The sequence below is a fragment of the Manacus vitellinus genome, unplaced genomic scaffold (assembly GCF_001715985.3).
Source record: "Manacus vitellinus isolate BGI_N305 unplaced genomic scaffold, ASM171598v3 scaffold_8_pilon, whole genome shotgun sequence".
Classification (NCBI taxonomy): domain Eukaryota; kingdom Metazoa; phylum Chordata; class Aves; order Passeriformes; family Pipridae; genus Manacus; species Manacus vitellinus.
Window position 1 is genome coordinate 7,696,271 of NW_021940864.1, and position 7,974 is coordinate 7,704,244.

Below are 7,974 nucleotides of genomic sequence, written 5' to 3' on the forward strand. Positions count from 1 at the left end.
ATCTGTTCATGACACAATTTCTAATACTTGTAAGTTAACCACATTTGGATACATTTTCAGACAGAGAGGGAAAGGCATATTTTGAATAAAAAAGGTCACATTTTGAGACTGCGCTTCAAAGCCTGAGGGCAGCAGAGCATTTCAAGGGAAAAAAGTTTCCATTTTAGTATGAGCAAAACTGTTTATTTTTCCATAACCTTGTTCTTGGAAATGGACAAATTGTTTTGGCAGGTATTTTCAAAATAATCTGCGCGGTACAGACAGTCAGCATATCAGTTTTCAGCCTAAGTGATGATGTTTTTTCCAAAGCTACATGCAACAGAAAATACGATCTCTGCTGAGAAATGTTTGCCAACCCCACTACAGGGAATGGCAGCACGTCCACCTTAGAATATATATTATCACAGATTACATTGTCTGAGGATTTCTGATTTTTCTCAAACACCAATTGCCTCATGGAAAGGCAATAGGGTCAGTGACTCTTACTTCCCTATTTTAGAGGCAGAGAAACTAAAACAAGAGGAAAGGGGGAAAAAACAGGGATGGAATTAAAAAAATCCTGATCTGCTCCTTAGTTCCCCAGTTATGCACCCCTTGCTGCCACCTCTGAGGGCTGTTATTTGTGCAATGCTCCTCCGGTCTGGAGTATTGCAGGTGTTCTTTACGCTGCACAGACACGCACGTCAGAGACAGCATCCCTGGTGTAATTACTGTGATTTAACTCTCTGTGATCGAAAGTTTGGGGGGGGCTATAAAAGAGAGCACAGCGGGTACAGGAGATATCTTCAAATAATAGTTTAATTCAGCCAAGAACAACCAGCCTCCCACATTCAGCTTGTGAATCTATTCAGTAAAATAAAACTAAATTCAAATATTTCTGAGGCACCTGATGAAACTCATGGGAAACGCCTGGTGGAAAAGAGAGGCATGAGGGGAAAGCTGTGGTAGGGCTCCACTGAGACAGATTAGGTTGCTAATGTGACCCATTGGGTGATGGCCACTGCCTTTGCTGTTGCTCCAAGTTCTCTGGCTGAGGTGAGTCCCAGGAAAGGCATAGTCCAGAGGTGCTGGAGGCCTTAGGTAGACAAGCTACTTAGAAGTTCATGCCACTGTCTGGCTCACTTGGGAAAGTAAGAAACATAGTTAAGTGTTAACAGTAAGCGATGAGATAGCCCCATGCAAACCGAGAAGCTCTGCTAAAAACCACCCCAACAGCTACAACAAATTCCTTAGCTTAAACTGCGGCTCTCTTCAGAGGAGAAAAAAAAAAAAAAGGAAAAAAAAAAAAGAAAGAATTGCCAAATCAAACTGCTGACTCCTTTTTTCTTATCAAAACACTACAGCATACATCTTAACAGCCTGAAGTAAATCAAATGCAGGACCAGCTGGAACTGGCCAGCTCTTGACCCTTCCTTGATATCAGGTGTGTGCCGCACTTCTCTGACAGATTAATTTATGATCTAAAGTAACTCAGAGCCCCTAAAACTTTCAGTCTGGCTGTTAGGACAAGGCTGAAGGTTTTCTTTGGAAAGTGTCACCACTAGAAGAAGCTGGAGTTCTTCCCACTCGACAAAGATACTGCCTTACTAATGTCAGATGACTTTGTTCCCTCTATATCTCTTATTTTTAAACTCACCCCCAATGCTGCTAAGGGACAAAATTCAAATGTATGGCCAAAGCCTGTTGGTGTGCATTTGAATGACTGTCAGTCCCCTTTTGCATGTGGAGCTTTCTCTTGGGGGGATTTGGAAGTGTTTATATAAATGCGTCCCTAAAGAAATCTTTCAGCTTGAGAAAAAGTCAGGAGAAGATCTGGGAGAAGTTGTGCAAAGTACACCGAATTGAGAGCAGCTCACAGACGGCAGCTTCGAGGAGAGTTGTGCCCCTGTGTGTGATCAATATAATCTATTGCGAAAGAGAGCTTCGGTGGGGGAAAGAGATTTAGAAAGAAGCTCTTTAATTATTACCTGCAGAGAAGTTAAAGTGTAACTCCGCACTAACGTACTCCGGTGCCAGTTTGGGGTGGGGTGGGGGCCAAGTCAGGCATCGAGCCTGCCTGAAGTATGTATGGGAATAAAAAAAATCAAATTAATTTTAAAGATAAAATTAAGGGAAGGAAAATAAGCACTGACGAGGCGAAAGCATAGAGAAAATAAGTTAATCTTTCAGGTTGCTGACCTCTCTTTGTGCTTCGCACGGGGGAGCCGCCGAACAGGCTCTGGAGCTCGTAGCACCCACGCGTGAGCCTGTAGTCACCCCGCGCTGGTGTTTGTACCGCACCTCCCAAAGAGCCCAGATCTTCCCCCTTTCTGCCACGGCCTTTTCCTCGCACACGCTGCTCGGGGACACCGGTCATACTCCCCCCCTCTTTGCCCGCCTTCCCCCTCCCGGAGCCGCCTCCGTCCGCGCAGGTTGAGCAGGGGCTGCGCGGGCGGCGGCGGCCCCTGGGAGGGAAGGCGGGCGGGTGCTTAACTTGCGCATCTCCTCGTCCCTTTCGAAGATCACATCCTTGCCCTCAAAAAAGTGGGAGGAGAGCCCTGAGGTTTCCATGCCGATACGGCAGTGTATGTATAGGTATAAATTTTTGGTTGTTTTTTTTTTCTTCTTCTTCTTTTTTAAGGGAGTTTTGCTTCTTCGGCAGGTCAGCATGTTAATTAAAAGTTGACCCAGTTCGGTCGCTTGCAGTCCCAGGTGCGCTATTAACACATAAGAATTTTATTTTTTTTTTAAGATATCAAAATGCAAAAACTCGGTAGAAAACCCATTTCCTCTTTACTATTAACTAGCAGTCTCACAGAGAAAATCATTAGAGATATAATTAAATATGAGTCTATTTTTGAAGAATGTCCTGCAAAATAGCCCCAAAATATGATGTAGTAATTTGATTTTTTTTCCTTTGGCACTACAGGTGCTAGCTATATTTTCCGTCCATTTCCCACACCATGTATATTAAACAGGGAGGGAACATTGCTCCATTGTCGGTGATGACCCCAGACTTCGCCAGAATATTTTGCTCCTCGGTGCAAAATTGCGAAGTGAGTCTCTCTTTCAAAATCGCTATATTGGTTTTTATAATTACCTCATGGTCTAAACTTTTTCGTAGTCCATTTCCTAAAGGATGAAAAAGAAAATAATAAAAGGAAGGAAATAAAGAAAGGAACAAAGTTATCTGTATTAACATTTCTCTCATCCAGGCTGTCGATAACTTTCCCTGGATCGGGTCCTATGTTTCTATAGGCGCCCAGCTGTGGCGCGCGTCTGCCCCTGCCTGCCCGCCTGCCCTGCCTGCCCTGCCTGCAGCTTAGTCTGACACCGGCCCTCCGCAGGCCTTGGGTCGCTGCCGCTGCATCCCCCGCCCGGCCGGTCCCCTCCGCGCACCGCCGCGCCTTCCCCGGGCTCCGGGCCTCGGTCCGCGGTAACGTGTCCCCCCGCGGCATCGCACCGGGGAGCTTGTGGTCCACACCCCGGAGTGGGATCTGTCAGATTCTGATGGAGAGCTAAATATCTCCTAATGTTATGTATTGCAGATAAAAAAAAATTAAGAAAAAATTAAAAAAGGAAGAAAAAAAAAATAAGGAAAATATGCAGACTGCCCCCCATCCCCTTTCATCCCTAAGATTTTATTCTTTCCTCCGGAGTATTTTCTCTGCGGATAGTAAAACGTAGTTCACGGCTTGGCTTGCTTGGACTTGGCTTGGCTTTTGCTCGTTGCCTTTGCTTGCCTTGCCTTTGCCCCCGCGAGGTTGACCTCCGCAGTCCTCCGGGAACAAGCAGCCCTCTGCTCGAGCCCAGCGCGGGCGGAGGAGGAACCGGCTGAGCCCCCCGCAGCCGCCAAGCGCTGAAGCCGATCCCATGAGCCCGGGCAGGCGTGGGATTTAAAACCCTTCCCGGTCTTACTGGTACCTAGGAGCGCGTGGTTGTTGTTTATTTGTTTTTTTTTTTTTTGCCTCTTTCTCCCTTTGTAAGACTACGGAAGGTGAATAATGAAATCCCTTCGCTAATAGTTTATGAGCCATGAGATTGGAAAATGTGCGCGGATGACGCAGCGCGCCGGGCCTGAAGCGTCACTCCGGGGGCTTGCGGGAGGCGCGGCGTTGGCGGGGAGTCCGAGAGGTTGCCGGGGCGCATGCAGAGTGGCCGTCCGGCAGCAGGAGTCGCCACAGAGGCCCGAGGGTTGCCGGGGCTGCCCGGCGGCGGCGCGGCGGTTGTGCTCCGCGCCGGCACCTGCCGCCAGCAAGGGACCGCGAAAAGGAGAGCGGCTCCGTAACGAAGGGGGCTCGGGGGGCCCCCTGCCTGCACCCCGGGCACTGCCCGACACGGGCTCCTGCGCGTCCCCGCGGGAGGCACAAAGGCAGTGCGGGCCCTGCTCGGCCTTTCGGGGGGCTCAGCGGAGGCCGCCCCCCCGCAGGAGAGTGGGGACGAGCGGGCAGCGACCTTTAAAACCAGTTTGGAGGGAACTGGGGGCGCGGCTCTGGCACTCGTGCCGAAAGCCCCTTTCCTCGGCGTTTCTGCGGCAGGTCACGTCCGCGTGGATGGGGCAGGAGCAGGCGGGAGCGGTGTCGCTGCCCCCCTGCCCTCCCGGTGCACGTCTTGGCGGCACTCGCGCCCGTACAGGAGCGGACATTTCCCATCAAGCCAGTGCCGTGGGATGTCCGAGGGCATCGCTATCTCCCTGCCATAAAAACAAACCACTCATCAGCTCCGCTCGGTGTGCCATCGAGAGAAGTCGCCGCGGCGCGAACGGGCACCATCTGTCCTGCCATTCCAGGAGACGCACATATATTTCTTTAGACAGGTCAGCAGTTCTTCCCGGCCAGCCCTGTCAGGCACCTGTCAGGGGAGAAAACCTCTTCATAGCTGCCGCGGTGGGATCCTTATCAGCGGCAGCCCCTCTGCTGACAGGGCCCGGCCTTAAGCTTCCCGCAAATCAATGTCCTCCGGGGACAGGGGACTGTCGTTCCCGGGTGATGCAGAACGTGCTGGTACCGCTCAGCCCACCGACAAAAGATGGGGAGGGAGGCAGCGGGGGGAACTGGCCCCGAGGAGCCTGTAGGCTGCCCAAGAAGGCCAAGGTGGGCGCTGGAAGCAGGGGGCTCCCCCTGAGCCGTCGGACCGGCCCGCCGGCGCTGCCCACCCGCGAAGGGCCGGGGCACTGGGTACCCTCAAGGATGACGCTCTCTGGGCTCCCACGCGTGCCCCGGCGTGCGGGGGCTCCGCTGCGCCAGGTGGGGAGGGCGGTGTGGGGGGCCCGAACCGCGGAAACCCCACAGCCACGTGTTTCGTGGGGCTTTCTCTCGAGTGGGTCCATCGCTCCATGACTGACCCAAAGCCCTAGGCAAACACTTTGTCCCTACCAAAGTACCGCCCTCTCACCTCTCCCCCCCGTCCCCCCCCCCAATAATTCCGACCTGTTTTCTTTCTGTTCCTCACTTGCTTTCCAAGTGACGGCACGTTCAGGGGAGTCTGCCTGCCCGTCTTTTGCACTTCCACACGGTATCGCGTGGACATCTCCCCCCCACCAAAAAAAGAAAAGAAAAAAACCAACCAAAACAAAACAACAACAGACACCACTAAAAAAAAAAAAAAAAAAAAAAAAAAAAAAAAAAAGCCGAAAACGCACCGTGTGTTTCCAACTTGGAGTTAAAGTCGGTGCTAATCCGGGTCAGTTCCTGCCCCTAGCTGGGAAGGCAGGGAGGAGGATGTAACGTATAGGTTAGCGGAGGGGGGGGGTGGTGGGTCGTGGTAGTGGGAGGAACAAAAACAACCCCCGAAATAAACAAACAAACAAAAATCTCGCGCTCGATCACAATAAAGTGAAATTCCTTTCTACACACCCACAACTTTAGCTCTGTCTGCTGCCTGGGGGGTTTTAATCTTGCAAAGAGAAAGGGGGGCTCCCTGCGCAAAATTACGCCTTCTCCTCTCATTTGTTAGCTGATTCCATCAAAAAGTTCGCTATTTATAGGCTACACACACGAACCTGGAGTAATACAAACCCTCCCGTGTTGTTCCCTTCGCAAAGTGGCCGGTCCTGAAGCATCTGATCGGGTTTGTGTGTGTGTGCGCGAGTGAGAGCGAGCCACGCAGAGAGCGCTGCCATCCAAAAGGGGAAAGAAGAGCTCAAGCTGAGAGACTTATTAATTGCTAAGAGCTGCTCTGCCACCAGCCATGTGAGTACCTAACAATGATCACCTTTTGCACAGATGGTCAGCGATCAGGCACAGACACTTTCTGTCCTTTTCTTCCTCCCTCCCCTTCCTTATTTTTTTTATTCGCCTCCTGTATCCCTCCCACCCACCTTTCCTTTTTTTTTTTTTCTTTTTTTCTCTCTTTACTTTGAGTTCGCACGGTTTATTCCTCACGAAGAGGAGGAATGAAACGTAGGCGAGCGCGGGGGAGAAAATGTGCCGAAGAAGAGGAAGGAAGGAAGGAGTGGTGAAGGGAGAGGAGGAGGGTTTGTTAAGCGATCGCCTTATCCCCTGAGTCCGAGCCGGCTGGGAATTAGTAACAGCGAGATAACGGAGGTTGTATCCCTCCCTCTTCCTCCGCTTTTCTTTTCCTGGAGCGCTCAGACCCTCTGACAATTACTACACTGGTATCAGCGCAGACAACGTATTTATCAAACCTCATTTGGGGGAACTGAAAGAGAATTACAAATAAATAAATAAACAGATAAATAAATAAAGAGAGAGAACGCGGGGAGAAGGGGGTTTGATCGCTCCGCGTACAGCAATGACTGTCCGTCAGCTCCCAGCCCGCTGTGCAAGGCAGGTAGAAAGCGCCCGGAGAGCAGCCCGGTCCTGCGGGCTGAGCGTGGGATTTTGGGGAGAGTGGGAGCGCCCCAGCCCTTCGCCCCCGCCGCCCCTCCCCGGCGAGGTGGCAGCGAGGTGCAAGGAAGGCGATAGGCAGCGCTTCCCCCCCCGCCTCTGCTCCTTCCTTCCCCTTCGCGAGGTCTCGGCGGTTTCCAGGCAGGCAGTCCCAGCCCTCGGCGTGGCACAGTGCGTGAAATCAAGCCCCACGCAGCAGACAGGGCATGACACGTGGGTAAGGAAATTGCAGTTGATTCCGGAGTGGGGAAAAAATGAAATCTTTGCTAGGGAAACGTGGCTCTCGGAAAGGTGGGTGTCCTAGTTTGTGCAGGAATGCAGGGCTGGAAGACTCCGCTTGGAGAGGGGTTGGGGTGTGAACAGAGAAAGCGAATTAGTTTCCAGCGTGGCGAGGCGCTTTTCTAAGCCAACAGTCGAGCTCCAATCACACACTCTCAGGTTAGCGTAGCATTAAACTAGCAGGGTCGGGGTTATCCAGGGCAATTATACCGCGTGCCTGGGATGTAACCTCTGCTCATTTATACACAAAGCAGAGGGAGAGACGGAGTTACACCCGGAAAGCCAAAGAGCACGGTGAGTATCGGTATTCGCTCCTCTCTCTCCAATGCCTGTGAACAAAGTTCAAAGGCAGCCGGTGCGGGGCTGGGGCTGGCTCCGCCGGAGCCCCCCCCCTCCCCCCCTTTGGAGGCAGCAGCGCAGCCTTTGGCGCCGGGACCCCCAGTGCAACCCCTCCGGGGCGAGCCCTCGCTGAACAGCCAGGAGAACTTGCGGTATCTTGGTTAGAACTTTGCTACTTTACGTAGAGAGGGAAAAAAAAAAAAAAAAGGAGGGGAAAAAAAGTGACTTGGATGCAGCGCTATTTATAGGTGGCGGTAAAGGCTCCTTTTCAATAAGCTGCCGTGGAAAAGAAGCGTCAAAAAAACTGGCTGTTTTATTGATCCGAGGTGCTGGACCATCACAGCCATACTAGCCTTGCTGGACCTATAAAGTCGCGGCTTCTCTAGGGTTAGGCAGAGAGAAGGGGAATACAATCCGGATTTCACTGACCACTAGCTTGAACACGATTCAATTCCCAAGCACAGGTACAGGGCAAAAGGGTGTGAGATGGAAGACTTTTCCCTTTTCTTTCAGACACACACACAATGCA

At 51.7% G+C, this 7,974-nt stretch overlaps 1 long non-coding RNA gene across 1 annotated transcript; it reads right to left on the bottom strand.

Moving 5' to 3' along the window:
- Positions 1–2,556: 2,556 nt before the first annotated feature.
- Positions 2,557–6,177, bottom strand: LOC108641786. The gene is made up of 3 exons (XR_001922260.2): positions 5,981–6,177; positions 4,690–4,830; positions 2,557–3,111 (listed from the first exon to the last, which is right to left on the bottom strand). It is a non-coding gene; the product is annotated as an uncharacterized LOC108641786 (long non-coding RNA).
- Positions 6,178–7,974: the final 1,797 nt, after the last annotated feature.